General features: G+C 36.8%; 1 pseudogene; it reads right to left on the minus strand.

The window, feature by feature from the left end:
* Positions 1–6,269: 6,269 nt before the first annotated feature.
* LOC114083075 (olfactory receptor 2Y1B-like) lies at positions 6,270–7,149 on the minus strand (annotated as a pseudogene).
* Positions 7,150–17,200: the final 10,051 nt, after the last annotated feature.

The following is a 17,200-nucleotide window of genomic DNA, read 5'->3' on the forward strand; positions in this document are numbered from 1 at the left end:
AACCCTTGTAGTTGATAGATGGGATCCTGAGACAGGACCTCAAAGATTAGCATGCCCTGTATTTGAGCAGGCAGGAGGGCAGCGAATTCACCATGCTTTAGATTTCAAAACAGTGAAGCAGCTAAAAGAGGCTGTAACAACCTATGGTCCCCAACACCCTTCACTGTAAGCATGGACGAATCCATTACCAACTTGGACATGATGGCAGCTAATTGGACTAGCATGTGCAAAGTGGTGCTAAATGGAGGACAATATCTGTTGTGGAAGGTTGCCAATCAGGAATTTTGCATGGAGATGGCTAGGCGAAATGCAGCAGCCGGTTATCCTCAGAGAAATCTAGATATGTTGCTAGGAGAGGGACCTTATGAGGGTCAGCTGCAACAAGTTGGATATGATCCTGCCATATACTCACAAATCACTTCAGCTGTGAATAGGGCATGGAAAACTTTACAGGGGCATGGAAATTTACAAGGTCAATTATCTAAGGTAATACAAGGAGCTAATGAACCTTACGCTGAATTTGTAGATAGGCTTATTCAAACAGCTACAAGAGTTTTGGGGAATACAGAGCAAGCAATGCCATTAATTAAACAGCCAGCCTATGAGCAAGCAAACAAATGGTGCAGGGAGGTCATTAGACCATGGAAACATGAAGATTTAAACACATATATTAAATTATGTAGAGACATTAATGAACAAGGGCAAGTCTTGGCAGCTGCAGTACAACAGGTTTTAGATGCCAGGACAAAAACATGCTACAATTGTGAACAAACAGGACATTTTAAAAAGGAGTTGCCCCATAGGAGGAGGGTTTAACAAAACTAGGTATCAAAGGTGCAGAATACCGGGTATTTGCCCACGATGCCATAGAGGGAGACATTGGGTTAATGAATGCCGTTCTCAAACCACCATAGAGGGTACTCCGTTATCAAAAAATGGACAAGGACCAAGTGTTTACCCATGATATCATGGAGAAAAGCATCAGGCTCCATTGACAAAAAACGGACAGGGGGGCCCAATGATCCGGGGCCCACGACCACAAATATACAGGACACTGGAGGAACCCAGCAACACCATCAGAGTAGTGCCCAGGACACATTGTCCATTAGATCCCTCATTAGACAAACCAGAGGGAGCACAGGAATGGACATCTGCACCTCCGCCAGAACAGTACTAACTCCAGAGATGGGAGTTCAAATCATTCCCACAGGGGTAAAAGGACCTCTTCCCCAAGGAACACTAGGCTTATTATTAGGACGCAGTTCTTCTACTCTAAAAGGACTTTGATAAGTCCTGGGGTAATTGATCCCGATTATGAAGGTGAAATAAAAATTATAGCTAGTTCTCCAAAGGGTATATCAGTAATATCACCAGGAGATAGAATAGCACAGTTATTAATAATACCCAGCCTACATGATAAATTTTCCAGTAGTACTATTGAAAGAGGTTCCAGGGGCTTAGGCTCCACAGGTGTAAATTAGGCTATGCTTTCTTTAAATTTAGATTCTCACCCCATGCTAAAACTAAATATTCAAGGACATGAATTTAATGGACTACTGGATACAGGTGCAGACTTTAGCATCATCTCTCGTCAAGAATGGCCAAAACATTGGCCGTTACAACAAGACACTGAAAGGCTTTGAGGCCTAGGACTGGCGACTAATTCCCATAGAAGTGCAATGGTATTAGATTGGAAGGATCCTGAAGGATGTGAAGGAACTATACAGCCATATGTATTGGATCATCTTCCTATAAATTTATGGGGACGAGATGTCCTAGAATAATTAGGTTTGACATTAACAAATAACATCAATCCAAATGCGCCCACTATTATGACTAGACAAGGTTTTAAGAAAGGAAAAAGTTTAGGAGAACAAGAACAAGGTATAGCAGCACCAATACAAATAGATCAAGGAACAGAAAGACATGGATTGGGTTTTCTGGAGGGGTCACTGAGACAATAAAAATTACTTGGAAATCAGAAAGAGCAGTATGGGTTCCTCAGTGGCCCCTGACTAAAGAAAAGATACAAGCAGCCCATGACCCTCCCTAGCAGAGGGACATATACAACCTCCTGTATCTCCCCATAATACTCCCATTTTTGTCATCAAAAAGAAATCTGGTAAATGGAGAATATTGCAAGATTTAAGAGCCATTAATAATGAGATGGTTATTATGGGACCTGCTCAATCAGGGATTCCCCAATTGTCTGCTTTGCCAAAACCTGGTATGTTTTAGTTATAGATATTAAAGATTGTTTTTTTTTCAATTCCAATTCATCCTGAGGATAGTCCACGTTTTGCATTTACTATCCCTGCTCTGAATCATGATGGTCCCGGTCAGAGATATGAATGGAAAATACTCCCTCAAGAGACGGCTAACAGCCCAACTATGTGTCAAACTTATGTTAACAAAGAAATCCAGCCACTTAGAAATCAAAATCATGAACTACAAATATTTCACTATATGGACGATGTATTATTAGCACACAAAGATAAAAACACATTGCTAGAATGTTATGCCACACCTACAAACTTATTAAAAAATTATAATCTAGAGATAGCAATAGTTAAAGTACAATCAAATTTTCCAATTAATTATTTAGGAGTTCTATTATCCTCAACCATGGTCCTTCGACCAAAAATTCAAATACGAGTAGATCAACTGAAATCACTTAATGACTTTCAAAAGTTATTAGGAGACATAAATTGGATAAGGCCTTATATAGGCATACCAACAGGAGAGTTGGGACCTTTATTTGATAACCTAAAAGGTCCACCAGATCCAAATTCATCCCAAATGTTAATGCCTGAAGCAAGAAAGGCATTAAAAATCATTGAAACATATATGGAAAATATGCATTTGGATAGAATTGATATAAGCTTGCCTTTTTCATTGTACTACCAAAAAAATATTCCTACAGGAGAATTTTGGCAAGAAGGTCCATTATTGTGGATACATTTATCTTATTCTCCTAACACTATCCTTACTAGGTATCCTGAGGCTGTAGGACAATTAATACTCAAAGGAATAAGAGTAGCAAAGGGAGTGTTGAGAATTTCTCCCAATAAAATTATTACTCCATATACTATGGATCAAATTGATGAGTTAGCTAATGAGTTAAATACTTGGGAAATAATCATGTGCAAATCTAATGTTTCATTTGATAACCACTTACCATCTAATCCTTTGTTGTCTTTTTGGTCTTCTCATCCTGTAGTTTTTCCAAAAATGACAAGAAAAACACCTATCATGAATGCTCCAAATATATTCACTGATAGGGCAAATAATGGTACAGCAGCAGTAGTTACCCCTGATCAAACTTTTACATTTTTAGTACCCAAACAATCAGCTCAAAAGGCAGAGATTAATGCAGTATTACAAGCTTTTGTGATGTTTAAAAATTCTGTATTTAATTTATTTTCTGATGGTCAGTATATAGTTAATGCTATAGTATCCCTTGAAGATGCTGATAGGATTTCTACTTCCTCTACTGTTTTCTCTTTGTTTTCCACTATACAAATTCTAATCTGGGACAGAAAAGATCCATTCTTTATAGGACATATAAGGGCACATACAGGATTGCCTGGAGCCCTTAGTTTGGGCAATTATTTAGAAGATAAAACTACACATGACATACATATATTTTCTATGCTAGAAGAAGCTGCAAATTTTCATAAATCCTTCCATGTCAATGCAAATACTTTAAAAAGAGTTTTAAAATAACTAAGGAACAAGCTAGACAAATAATAAAACAATGTCAAAATTGTGTGACCTTTTTACCACAAATTAGTCTTGGAGTCAATCCTTGAGCACTGATACCTGACCATATTTGGCAGATGGACGTCACATACTTGCCAGAATTTGGAAAATTAAAATATTTGCATGTTACAGTTGATACTTCTTCTGGATTTTTGATGGGCTCCCTTCATGCCGGAGAAAAAACTAAAGATATTATAGCTCATTGCTTACAAAATTTTGCCACTGTGCGCTTTCCAATACAGTTAAAAACAGATAATGACCCTGACTATACTTCTACATCTTTTAAGCAATTTTGCTCATCATTTGGCATTACTCATATAACAGGAATCCCATGCAATCCACAGGGACAAGGCATAGTTGAAAGAGCTCATCAAACTATTAAAATGTACTTATTAAAGCAAAAAGAGGGAATTGGGAAGGGGTATATTCCCCCAAAGATAAACTTAAAATAACCCTTTTTACTCTAAACTTTTAAAATTTGGATTCATCAGGGCTTAGTGCTGTGGAAAGGCATATGTGTCCAAAAAAATGTACATAAGCCCAAGGTACTTTGGAAGGATATTCTAACTCTTAATGCCTGTGACTATGAAGAGTGAGCTCTGTTCCCCTCTGCTGACTGTCATTTGGACATCCTGCCCCTGGTCTCTTACTCTTCACAGTTTTGAGTTGCTGTGCTGCTTCCTTACTCTGGGATATCCTTGATACACTGCTATCCAAACACCTTGAACCCTTCTGCAACCATGAGGCCTGCATGTTCACAGGCAGATGTCTATGACCTTTAGTACATATACTGAATCAGCATGTTTGTGATCTTGACCGCATACTAAAAACTGCTTGCTGAAAGTGTCAGTAAGAGAACTTAACTGTAACCACCTTGGGTCTACCTACAATATTATAGCCCTTGATCCAAATGATCGTATTTCTTCTAGTGTTTTAAAGGCATTAACTGGAATCTTTTTTTCCTACTCAGGCTTACACTTGCTCCTATTAGTCTTTTTTTTTCCCTCTTGAATTAACTGCTCCTCCTTCAAATACCCTCATTTTTCTTCCTTTTGTCTTAGTTTATATTTTAAAAAATATTTTCTCTTTCTTTTTTCTTTTCATGTTTTTCTCTTCTCCCCTTTACAAGCTCTATGTAATGTAATAGTAATTTTACTATATTAATAACTATTTTCTCAATTTTTTAAGAACTTTTCTACAATTTCATATTTGGATTAAATGACTTGTGGAGGACATTTTCAATAAGTTTTGTGTCCTAATTGATGATTAGTACAAGGATTTGTAATTACTAGAGTTTGGTATCTTCTCTCAAATTGGTACTGATACTGAGCATAGAAGCAGATACAGGCTGACTGGGAATATTAATACTAGAATATTTTCCCCACATGGGGAATTTAACAGAAAGTAGCTTACTAAGTCATTCCTTCCATAAAAGTTGAAGAGATAATCATCCAGGAAGTGGGTGGACACACAAAATAATATGAAAAAGCAAGGGATAGAACCACACTAAATAGCCCCAAATGTCATAGCTGAAGCCATTGACGCCACAGTGGAGAAAATGTTTTATAAAACATAAAGATAATTGACAGTTCAATGTTCAATGAACTAAAAGAAGATATAAGAAATTATCTGAGAGACAAAATACAACAAGTGAAATATCATTTCAATAAAGAGATCAAGATTCTGAAAAAAGAACTAAAAAGAAATCCTGAAAATATAAGACTCAATAAAGCAAATTAAAAATCCAGTTGAAAGCATTGCTAATAGATTAGACCACATAAAAAACAAATTAACCCCCCCAAAAAAGTATATAATATTTAAAATAAAGCCAAAAAATTAGAAAAGATGTTAAGAGACCACGACAAGAAAATTCAAGAAATATGAAATAACTTTGAGAGATCAACTTTAAGAATTGTTGTTGTAGAGGAAGTCACCTAAGGGAATGCAAAATGATTTCAATGAAATAATATGAGGAAAATATCCAAATCTTAGGAATGACATGGAAATCCAAATACAAGAGGCATGTTTTATTGGTTTTTTTTAGTTATATATGGTAGTAGAATTTATTTTGATAAAATAGAGCATGCATAGATTATATCTTATTCTAATTAGGATCCCATTGTTGTGGATGTACAGGATGGTGGAATTAACTTAGGTGTTTTTATATATGTATATAGCAAAAGTATGTGAGTGAGATCATTGTCTTTCCTATTTCTATTCTGCCTCCCTTCCCTTCATTTCCCTTGTCTAATCTATGGAACTTCTCTTCCCCCGACCCATTTAGTGTGGTTTAGCTTTGACATGTCAACAAAAACATTTGACCTTTGTTTTGTGCAGATGGGCTTATTTCACATAACATGATCTTCTCCAGATTTATCCATTTGCCTGCAAATGTCATAAAGTCCTTCTTCTTTGTGACTGAGTAATATTTCATTGTGTATATATTCATCACAATTTATTTATCCCTTTAACTTTCAAAGTGCAGCTAGGTTGTCTCCATAACTTAGCTATTGTGAATCATGAGAGATCAGAGGATTGAGCATAGGACTAATGATAGTATAAAAAAGGGCAACAAATTTTCCCTCACTCTCAGAGTAACTGGTTGTAGGTTGGAGGTATGTGTAGATGGCTGAGCCATAAAAAAGACAAACCACCAGGAGGTGGGAGCCACATGTCCCCAAAGCCTTTCCACACCCAGCCATTGACTTGAGCTTCAGCACTGCCTTAGCAATGTGTGCATAGGAGACTAGAATCAGTGCTGCAGGAACAACAACGATTATGACTCGGGCAACAAACATCTTGGCCTCTGTTCCTCCTGTATCCTCACAAGCCAACTTCAATAACACAGGCATCTCACAAAAGAAAAGATTCAACTGACTTCCACAGAGAGGCATGGCCATCATGAGTCCTGTCTGAATCAGAGAGTTCATGAGGCCTCCCACCCAGGAGGCAATAGCCAGTGCCTGGCAGAAATGAGGGTGCATGATGGTTGTGTAGTGGAGTGGACGACACACAGCAGCATAGCGGCCAAAGGCCATCACCACCAGGAGCACGGCCTCAGTTGAGCCCAAGGCAAGAGATATGAGGAGCTGGGCAACACACCCTCCATAGCTGATGGTCCTGTCAAGTCTGGAGAGGTTGATTAGCAGCTGGGGCACAGTGCTGGTGGTATAACAGGTCCAGGAAGGAGAGGTGGCAGAGGAAGAAGTACATGGGTGTGTGCAGTCGAGGGTCCAGTCTTGAGAGAGCAATGATGCTGGTGTTGCCAAAGAGGGTCAGAGAGTAGAAAATTGAAATAAAAGCAAAAAGGGTGAGTTCCAGTTGAGGCCAGTCTGAGAAGCCTACCAAAATGAAGCCATCATCAATACTGGTATTCTTACTTCTCATAGTCTTTTACTTGCCCAAACAACAGAAAAAGATTGATGCCTATTCTGAAGAAATGGAATTAAAATATTATTTTCACTGTTGCCTGTGTATTCCTACATGTATTCCCTATGTATTCCTAAATCATACATTCAATTTACACTTTGCTATTTAGTTCAGTTCCATTCAGTCTTCTATTCCTACTCTTCTCTTCTGTAGTGTGGAGATTAGGAATGATGGCCCTTTTTGTGAGCCCTATTCCCACTGCCTATGTATTCCATGATTTGAGGCAATTTATTCAATCATTTTGACATGATGCTTCCTTGTCTGAACATATAGATGATGTATTGCCTCCCTCCACTGAGACAAGAATCCAATGCATTCATGTAAAAATTGCTTTTTAAAAAAATCTAATTTGTCACTGGGAGTGTTGCTCAGTAGTAAAGTACTTCCCTGGAATGCATAGAACATTGATTATATCCCCAGTACCACAAAAGTATAAAAAATCTAAAGTATGAAAACATAACATCAGTATTCTATGTTGTTCTCTTTGTCATTTTCTTGGTGTAGTAGGTAGCATTTTTCAGTGGCTGATGTTCAGGACTTTTGAGGCTGAGATCAAAAGTTGGGCTTCTGTTACTGGGGATATAGCTCAGTTGGTAGAATACTTCCCTCACATGCACAAGGCCCTCTGTTCAATCCCTAGCACCACAAAAAATGAAAATTGGCTTCTGGTGCTCCTCCACTTTCTTCTATTCAGAGAATAACTTCAATACACCAATCCTGAAATCCTTGCTCATGATCAACGACCATGTGTCACTTAGGACCAGGAAGAGTAGAGATGCATCCCTTTAGGGCAAAAATAATTCATAACAGATACATTCCTTATGATTAGTCATCATCTTTGGAGTATCCCCACCTGTTTATCTAAGTGATAAATCCATCCTCCCACTCCCCAGGAAGAGTTGTTATCTCCTCTATAGTCCAATATTTTTTGCAGAGTTTCTCTCTAGCACTTGTCACACTCACTTGACGTCTTTTTGTATCCTACTCCAAGCCTGTGCACAACAGAGTCAGTTTAAAAATACTAATGTCCTCTCTTAGGGATAAATTCACTTTACTTTTGTTCATGATATACACTACATGTTAAGGAACATTTTCTGAGTGAAAAATTTGACTCTCCCATTACATCTGATGAAAATCTATTTCCTCTAAGAACCCAGAGGATTAATGGTCAACACACTTTAATAAACTATGGCAGTGAAATATGCATAATGTTGCTTTTTACTTGAAATATTGATATTCCTTATGGTTAAAATCTAAATACCATATAAGAAAATTTACCAGAAACCAAAAAAATTAAAAATAAAAAAAACCCTAAGCAATAGAAGCTTAGCCTATGCTCAACATGAGCTGTTTTTGCCAAATTAACACATTCTTCTTTTCATTAAGTCTGCTGTACTGACAGATCATTAATAGTGCTTTGGTGCTGGATGACTTATTCCAGTAAAGTATTTAGGTACCATGGTTCATGCCCTTATACAAAAGATGGGGAAAATGTAAATTGTAAAGAGAAAGTTTTAATACACATGTAATATGACCAACATACCTATGATGGGTTTTGGATGAACATTTTAGTAAATTAACTAATGAAGTCTGCAGTCAGATCCCTACATATCAACTTTATTACTTCCCATATCACCTGTTCTGAAATTTCAGTTCTGTGAGTCTCCAATCACTTAACTGTAAAAAAGCAAAGCAAAGCAAACAAATCCTTATTTCACAAGATTTTGTTTTGGATTAAAGGATCTCAAACATTCTGAAGTGCCAATTTATGTAATATATACTTTTAACACTTATCTGTCTACACTAGTAATCTTTATATACCATTAAACTGGGCCTGATTAGTTCTTTTATCATTTTATCCCTCTTTCCCCATGAAATGCCTGGAGAAATAAAGGGTTTTAATAACTATCTTTGAATGAAATGGTGAAGAAGTTCTACATCCCGGTACTGCTCTTAGTGCACATAAATGTCCCAGAAATATTTATTTTCTGTTTATCAGGAAAGAATCTGCACTTTTTCTCATTTATTGGCAAAAGGGTTGTAACTATTCCTGCTTCATATGTTTATCAATGATATTTATACTAACATATACGTATGCTTAGGTAAACATAGAAGATGGTTACATGAAAAATGTTGGAAATGTAATCCAAAAGGATTTCAACATCATGAAGCAAAGAGTCATAAAGCAATAAGTGGACACCATAGTATATAAGTTAAAACTGAATAGGGAAGATTGAACCCAGCTTTTAAAGCTTTGAAACCTCAGTTGAACAGATAGAATGGAGGAAACCACAATTGAAAGCTTGATAGTTATTTAAATAAAGAGTGGGTGATACTGGCCAAAACTTCAGTGTAAGGCAGCAGCACTTTTGAAATTTACCAAATGAAAGCTCAGACTAGATGAAAATTATAATATATATCTTCACCACTCTAGTTTAGAATCTAAAGATCGTTTCTGCACAGATCTTTGTGGCCATCTGGTAATCTCTCCCCTATAAAGAATCTCAAAATGAGAACTAGTTTAATGAAGCTCTTGCCTCATTTCTTCACCCATAGTTTTTTTCCTTCTTTATTTCTTTCCATCTCTTGGTTCCTGTTTTGATCTTTATGGGAATTTCTGCGTTTGATTCCTTAATCTATCAAATTAACTATTTTCTTTGTAAATCCTAATTTATTTTCACTCTTTCTTGTTCATTCATTTCTGGAGATTTTTCACTAGTTTGTGGTCTCCATAATTAATATAAGATTCATAGATTGACCTATCTTGTTCAGGTTTGTAGTTTTAGTACTGAGAGTAAAGACTAGCACATGAAAGTGCTCCATATGTCCCTGAACCTGTAGGAACCTATGTGCACAGTTCTTACACAGGTCCTTAGAAAAGCATGAAGACTTACAGCAATTTCAGTTTTACTTATAAACTATGTTGTGGAGGTGTCCATATTTCTTTGGAATCAACTGTGAAAGAAGAGTCCCAATCTTATGTAGCTCAAAGTCACTATCCTTGCTCAATCATGTTGACTATCTTCTGCCTGAACAGGAGCTTGTGCTTTGGAGGCTGTGTACTACTTTCTAATCTCTAGGGTCCTTCTGAGAATGGGCTGAGGTGCAGAACTACAGTATTGGTATACATATCCACATGAAGTGTTCTATTAAACTTCTGAGATGGATGCTAGTGACTCTGTGTTCAGCATGACTCACCTTACTCTCCTTGTATTGGCCACACATCTGTCATTCAAGAACCAGTGGCTGCAGTGTGATACTTTCTCCATACCTCATAGAGCATTTCTCATGGATGGTCTTAGTTGTTCAGGCTTATCTTATGCCCACACCTGGAAATCATAAAGAGAGAATCTCCCTGGAATCCGAGAGTATGTTCTGTCTTTCATGAACAGTTGGCAGCTCCATCACACACAGAATCTGATGATGGACCTCTGAAGATTCCATACATTATTCCTAGTCCTACATCTCATAACTCAGGAATGACTTCACCCTGGAAGGTGGGGCCAACTTATTTGCAGAGCACCTAAATAAACCTCCCAACTGACAGTCCTCCAAATGTTGAGGAAAAAACTAATTACAACAGGCAAGTTTTACTGGCTTCCATATTCCTCAACTGAAGGTGACAGCTTGAAAATATCCAATTCCTTTCACCTTGCCCAAATCTTTCATCCCAGTAAAGAACAGAAATAATGTTAGGCTGATACAATTGTTTCCTAATGATTCACATTTGCATCCCAGACATCACTGTGTTCATGATTTCTCCTTCTACAACTTTGTATTGAAATAAAAGTATAGTACCTAAGACTCTGCACGGATCAGTTAGCATAAGGAGAACCATGCAAGTTCCTGGGGGTAGACAAAAGAGAACCAAAGGACAATTGAACCAATTGGACAATTGACCCAAAAGGACACCTATTAACCTCCTGCATGAGAAAGAGGGCGTGTTTCTTGAGTTTTTAGACTAGAAGAGTGAATATTTTAATTCAAGCATGACACTTGTATCTGTGTTTAAACATCTGTCTTATGGGAAAAGCTGTAAATTTGCTTTGTTCTTCTCAAAAGGCCACCACTCAGGTAAAATTCACAACAGGGCAGATTGTGCCTCAGTATAAAGAAAATGTTTAAAAAGAGAGCCTTGTGAAAAATAATCTTCCTGAAAGTAAGTGATATTCCGGTAACTTGAAAGTTTCCTGCTCTTTCAGAGGTTGAAAGCTGATCTTTCAGGATATTGTAAAAATGTTCCTGAATTATTTTAAAGACATAGTTTGGACAGATGGTTTGGAGCATCCTATACAGCCCTGATCTACATTTTTCTAACTGTAAATTATCATTCTAAAATTTAATCCCTATTCCTAATCTCCTTGACACACAGAAAACATTTTGACATTTGTATCTTTGGTTTTTGTACTACAAAGGTCAGTGACCACCTATGTTCATCTCTGTGTGTTTGTGTCTCTGTATGTGTGCACATTCATGTGTCTCTGCATGTTGTCTATAATAATAAACGTCTTCATTTTTTCTCAATAGTGTTAGTATCACATCCTTAAGCCTATCTTCTAATTTAATGTTATTGTCAGACTATAATGGAACCACATTAAAGCCAGAAAGTTGAATGTCTGTCTAAGCAAAAAAAGAAATTATACAATTTTCTTCCCCATCACCTACATAGTTAAACCATGTCCTCTTCAATTTGAATCTAATTTTATTCCTCCTATTATGTCTGCATGTGCAGTTTTGGGGAGACTAGACCAGTTATAAAACCTTACTAGATATCAAAGCACTCTTCCACCAGTCTCCAAACCATCTCCTACACAGACTCAATCATTCTGTGGTCTGAACCCTATTCCTTTCACATAATATTCAAAATTACTTTAAGTCAACTCTCATACTCTACATAAAGTCTTGTTCCCCTACAATTTATGCAGTTGCAAAGAATGAGAGGCAAGTCAGCTTCTTTATTCTTGACAATGTGCTTGTAGTTTCGTGTGTGGATAGATGGATACATCATAGAAAACAAGTCTTTATCAGAGATAATATGTATTTTTGCCAGATTTTAACATTTCTTTGTCCTGAAACTAGGTAGCAATCAGAGTGAAATCCAGGGCTAATTGCCTAGTGGAATATTTCTTATTTTGTGTTTTTATTTCCTGTGAAATCAGAGTAGCCCACCCTGTCAGTACTCACCCAGACCTCCAGGGAAGAAAACTACCGAATTTAACACCCTCAATTCTTTCTATTGATTTCAAAGGTGAGGTGAACCTATTGAGACTGTTAGCATCTGGAGATTTCTGAGTTAGACATATTCTTTCATATTGCTCATTTCCTTTGTAGAGTGAGACCTTGGATCAAATGTTCTGTCCTGGAGAAGTCATGATTACAGCTTGTTCCTCTTCAGCGGAGGGCTTGATAAGGCTCAAAACCTAGAAGGTGGGTGCATCCCCACCAGTAAGCCACCCTGCTCAAGCTAGCCAGCTGACCAGCAAGGAGCTAGTGTATTGTCAGACTACCACTTGACTCTAAGGCTGAAGACACCACTTCTGCCCTTGGGCATTGCCAAGGCCTTCTTTAGAGCAGTGGAGGGAGAATTGTTTACCAAGTGCAACCTTGGAGATCTTTGGGACCCAATGGGGCAATTATAATCAACTTACTGGCTCAAGATCTGTCTTGGAGCCCTCAGTTCTCTTTCCCATTCTCTGCCCAAACCAAAGTAGTCAATTCATTGTCCTCAGACCACATGTTCTTGCTTGACTCTTCTGTCTCTGCAGCCTGGGATTCCTCCCACTTTACTACTTCAGCCCCCATCCTGACAGTCTTTCACCAGCCATGCAATCTTCCATAATCTAATTGAAGCCATCATGTTCTCAACACACCTAAAATCTTTTCCTTCTCTGGAATCTTTATAGAACTCTCACATTCTCATTTATATATATCATTGATCCAACAAAATTGGTTTTTTTTCCTTAATGACAAGTTCATTGCTCTTTTTTCTTTTCTACACTATATTTAATTTATCACATTTTCATACTTCTACCATAAAATACTATGTACAATTATAAGAGAAAAGAGAAAGGAGGGGGGAATAAATTACTCCCAAGAGGATGGGAAAAGTCCTCTTTGAAAAACTCATGCATAAAAGAAAAATAATAGCTAAACCTTATAGTGTTTATTCTGTATCAGGCACTGTTCCAGAACAACTAAGATTATAAAGATTTCCCCCAGGTGCTATAAGACAAAGGAAAGACAAAAGGCTCAGTGACAGACTGACAGAAGTGTGATTCAGAGTGGCAGCAATACCAGTTGGATGTCCCACCATTTGGGCCAGAAAGAGGAGCATATTTATGACTAGGACAAAACTGATTTCAACTTGACTGAAGTCTATCTGCTTTATCATAAGGTAATATTGAAGAGACAGGGGCAGCCCTGGAACCAGGATCCAGTTGTAAAGTCCTACAAACAACTCTTTTGGTTTTATTTACTTATGGTTTCCTGAGAAAATATGCAGGAAAACATAGCTAGAGTAAAACACAGCCAGGGTTACGCAAGAGGATCATGATGTTTATATCTCAAGTTTTGCCTGGAATCATGTCAAGCAGAACCTACACAGGCACTCTTCTAAGGATTTATCCTCACAATAACTCATGTGGTAATTACCACTGCCATTGCTATTCTACAGAAGAAACTAAGGCATAAAGGTTTCAATTAAGTTTTTCATGGTTATATTACAGCTGTCCAGGCCAGCCCAAGAAACTAAACCCAGGTATGAATACACAAAGTAGAATTCCATTTACAGTGTTTTTTAGTTTTGTTTTTGTTTTTGGTAAAGAAGGGAGGGTTTATGTACACAAACACACACATACTCTCCCTATTTCTCTCTCTCTCTCTCTCTCTCTCTCTCTCTCTCTCTCTCTCTCTCTCTCTCTCTCTCTCTCTTCCTCTCATACACACACACACACACACACATACACCACCACCACCACCACCACCATATAGCCTAGTTATGTCAGGCTAAATCAAGTAGATTTCTGGAAGTACAATCCATAATGTTCACACCACGAAGAATTTGTTATTGGTAGCCAAGCCAGGGAATCTGCCTAGATCCCAGCTGGCTAAACCTGGCTGCCACCCCCTACCCCATGTAAGGAATAAGCAAACATAAAAAGGAAAAATGATATGGGCATAAAGGTGCACACCTGTAATTTGGGGGACTGAGGCAGGAGGATCACAAGTTTGAGGCCAGCCTCAACAACTTAGTAGGACCCTCAGCAGCTTATTTTATATTCAAAATAAAATATAAAAAGTGTGGCTCAGTGATTAAGCACCCCTGGGTTCAATCCCCAATGCAGAATAAACAAACAAACACAAAATGCAAAATGAAAACATGGATTTATTGTGGTTTGACCAGAACTGGGAAAAGCAGCTTGTCTGTATCTTTAGGGGTTCTAGATTAGCAGATTTAGCTAGGCTGTGCTAGCCAAGGAACATGTCACAGTTCCTGTTTGCTGGGCCTGTGGGTAGATTCTTGGTGCCCATTCTCGGCATGAGGAAATTCAGAGAGTAAAAAATAGCTTTTATCAGGAAACTGGGGATTGGGTACAACTTGGGGCTTGTAATATTAATGGGTCCCTGGTAAAACTCCTTCATCTTATGTAGGCCTCAGTCTTGTGGGTATTGTGGTGTCATCTGGCTGACACTTTATTATTGGATCAGTGTGTAGATACCATCAAGGAACTCTGAAACATGAGAAGCCAGATTCCTTTTCCTGAAGGAGACAAAGTCTAAAATATTGAACAGTTCTGCAGATGGGAAAGACTTTAGTGTTAATTCAAGGGAAAAAAATCTCCTCTTTAGCCTGACTGTGGATTTTGATGGGGTTTGACAAGTTACTATTTAAATTAGTTAAGTGACTATTTAACTTCCCCCATCTCTGGATGATTTCCTCTGAAGATATTGATGGTTATTTATCAAGCAAGATTCCATGAAGCAGGAGCTTTGTCCAACTCATTGATCTGATTGGTCTCCAGTTAGAGGGAGAGTAAGGCTCTATGAATCAGCATCAAAAGACCACTCTTCTTATCCAAATTTGAACAAGAGGTTTAGAAACAGTAGTTCTTAGGCGAAAGTTAGTAGCAATCCACTGTTAAGAATCTTGACACCGATACAGGCAAAGCAATTCCAGTTTGTATAGTACTTTTGAATTAATAAACATAATTCCTTTAGTTCTATCCTTTTTATCTAATCAAAAAATATGTCTACAAAAAAACTTCTTTCAGATTTTTGCAGTAAACAGTGCCTGTTAGATAAAGACTGTCTTATACAAACAAACGTTCCTTAGCATTTGGGTACAAAGCTCATCATCACATTTTAGAACATCTGTAGAATTTTTTAGATACATTCCACAGAACTGCAAAATTTTTGAATACAGACTATAAGAATTAATTAATAAATAACACACGAATCAATGCACACATACATACATTATCATATATTAAATATGCTTTGCAAACTGTCATAAAGAGTATAATTGAGAAAACTTTTTAAAAAATCAGCCTTTCCTATCTTATATTAATATCTTTAATGAAATTCATCTTGTGATATAAGACGAACAAGGCAAAGTTACCACTTTATTAACTGCAGAGACATGGCTCATGTTATTTAAAATAACTAGAAACAATATATAAGATACTAATACTACATGGAGAGTTTAGCAATGCAGCAAAACAATGCTTTTACTTTTATAATATGTTAAGACAATGCTCATGATTTATAGTTTTATATCTAGAATATCATATGTCTAAAGCTTCAGAATATTTCTATCAACAAAACATGTCTTATTGTTGTAAAAATAGTAATTAATTTAACCAGAGTAATAAACCAAAAAAAGACTTAACAATTAAAGATTTGAACAAACCTTAATTTTTGTGGAAACTAAATATTCTTTTAAGCAATCAAAAATAAATCCAAAATAAAATAAAATAAGCCCTAATAAAATCAGCGAAAACATAGAAAATTATATTGGTAAATGTAAAATCTTTGTTATTTAAGACAGTTGTTTGTACACATTGCTAAGAGCATATCAATATTTTAGAGAATTCCTTGTTTTAAATATAAAGAACTAGAATTTAATTTCATATTTGTGCACTATATTTTGATTCTTTTCAGTAATAAATAACATTGGGATTCATTATGACATAATTGTATATAATATAACATAGATTGTTCTAATTCAGTCCCCAGGACTTCTCTTTTCCCTCCCCCATCCTTACTCCTGTTTGCCTCCTTCTATTCTACTGATCATTCTACTATTTACTTACAGTTTTTTTTTAATTAGTATCATGTGGATATACATGATGGAGAGATTCACTGTAGTATATTTATATATGTATAAAAATAGGTCATATTCATTCCACTGTCTTTCACTATCTCAGTCATCCCCCCTTTTCTACATTTCCCTGTGTCTATTCCATGATTTTTCCTTTTTTCATCCCCACTTCTTATTTTGCATTGGCTTCCACATATTAGAGAAAACATTTGACCTTTGACTTTTTCTGAACTGCTTATTTCACCTAGCATGATAGTCTCCAGTTCCATCAATTTTCTGGCAATGTCATAAAGTCATTCTTCTTTATGACTGAGTTATACTCCATTTTGTATATATACCACATTTTATTTATCCACTCATCTGTTGAAGGATAACTAGGTTGGCTATTGTAAATGGTGTTGCTATAAACATTGATATGGCTGTGTCAATGTAGTATGCTGACTTTAGATCTTTCTGACATATCTTAAGAGTGGGATAGCTGGGTCATATGCTGATTCAATTCCAAGTTTTTCAAGGAATTTCCATACTACTTACCAGAGTGATTTTGCAGTCCCACCAACAACGTATCAGTGTATCTTTCCCCCACATCTTCACCAATATTTATTGTTATTTGTATTCTTGATAATTGGCATTCTGACTGCAGTGAGATGAAATGTCAATATACTTTTAATTTGCATTTCTTTAATTGCT

Source organism: Marmota flaviventris, chromosome 5, assembly GCF_047511675.1.
Source record: "Marmota flaviventris isolate mMarFla1 chromosome 5, mMarFla1.hap1, whole genome shotgun sequence".
NCBI classification, from domain to species: domain Eukaryota; kingdom Metazoa; phylum Chordata; class Mammalia; order Rodentia; family Sciuridae; genus Marmota; species Marmota flaviventris.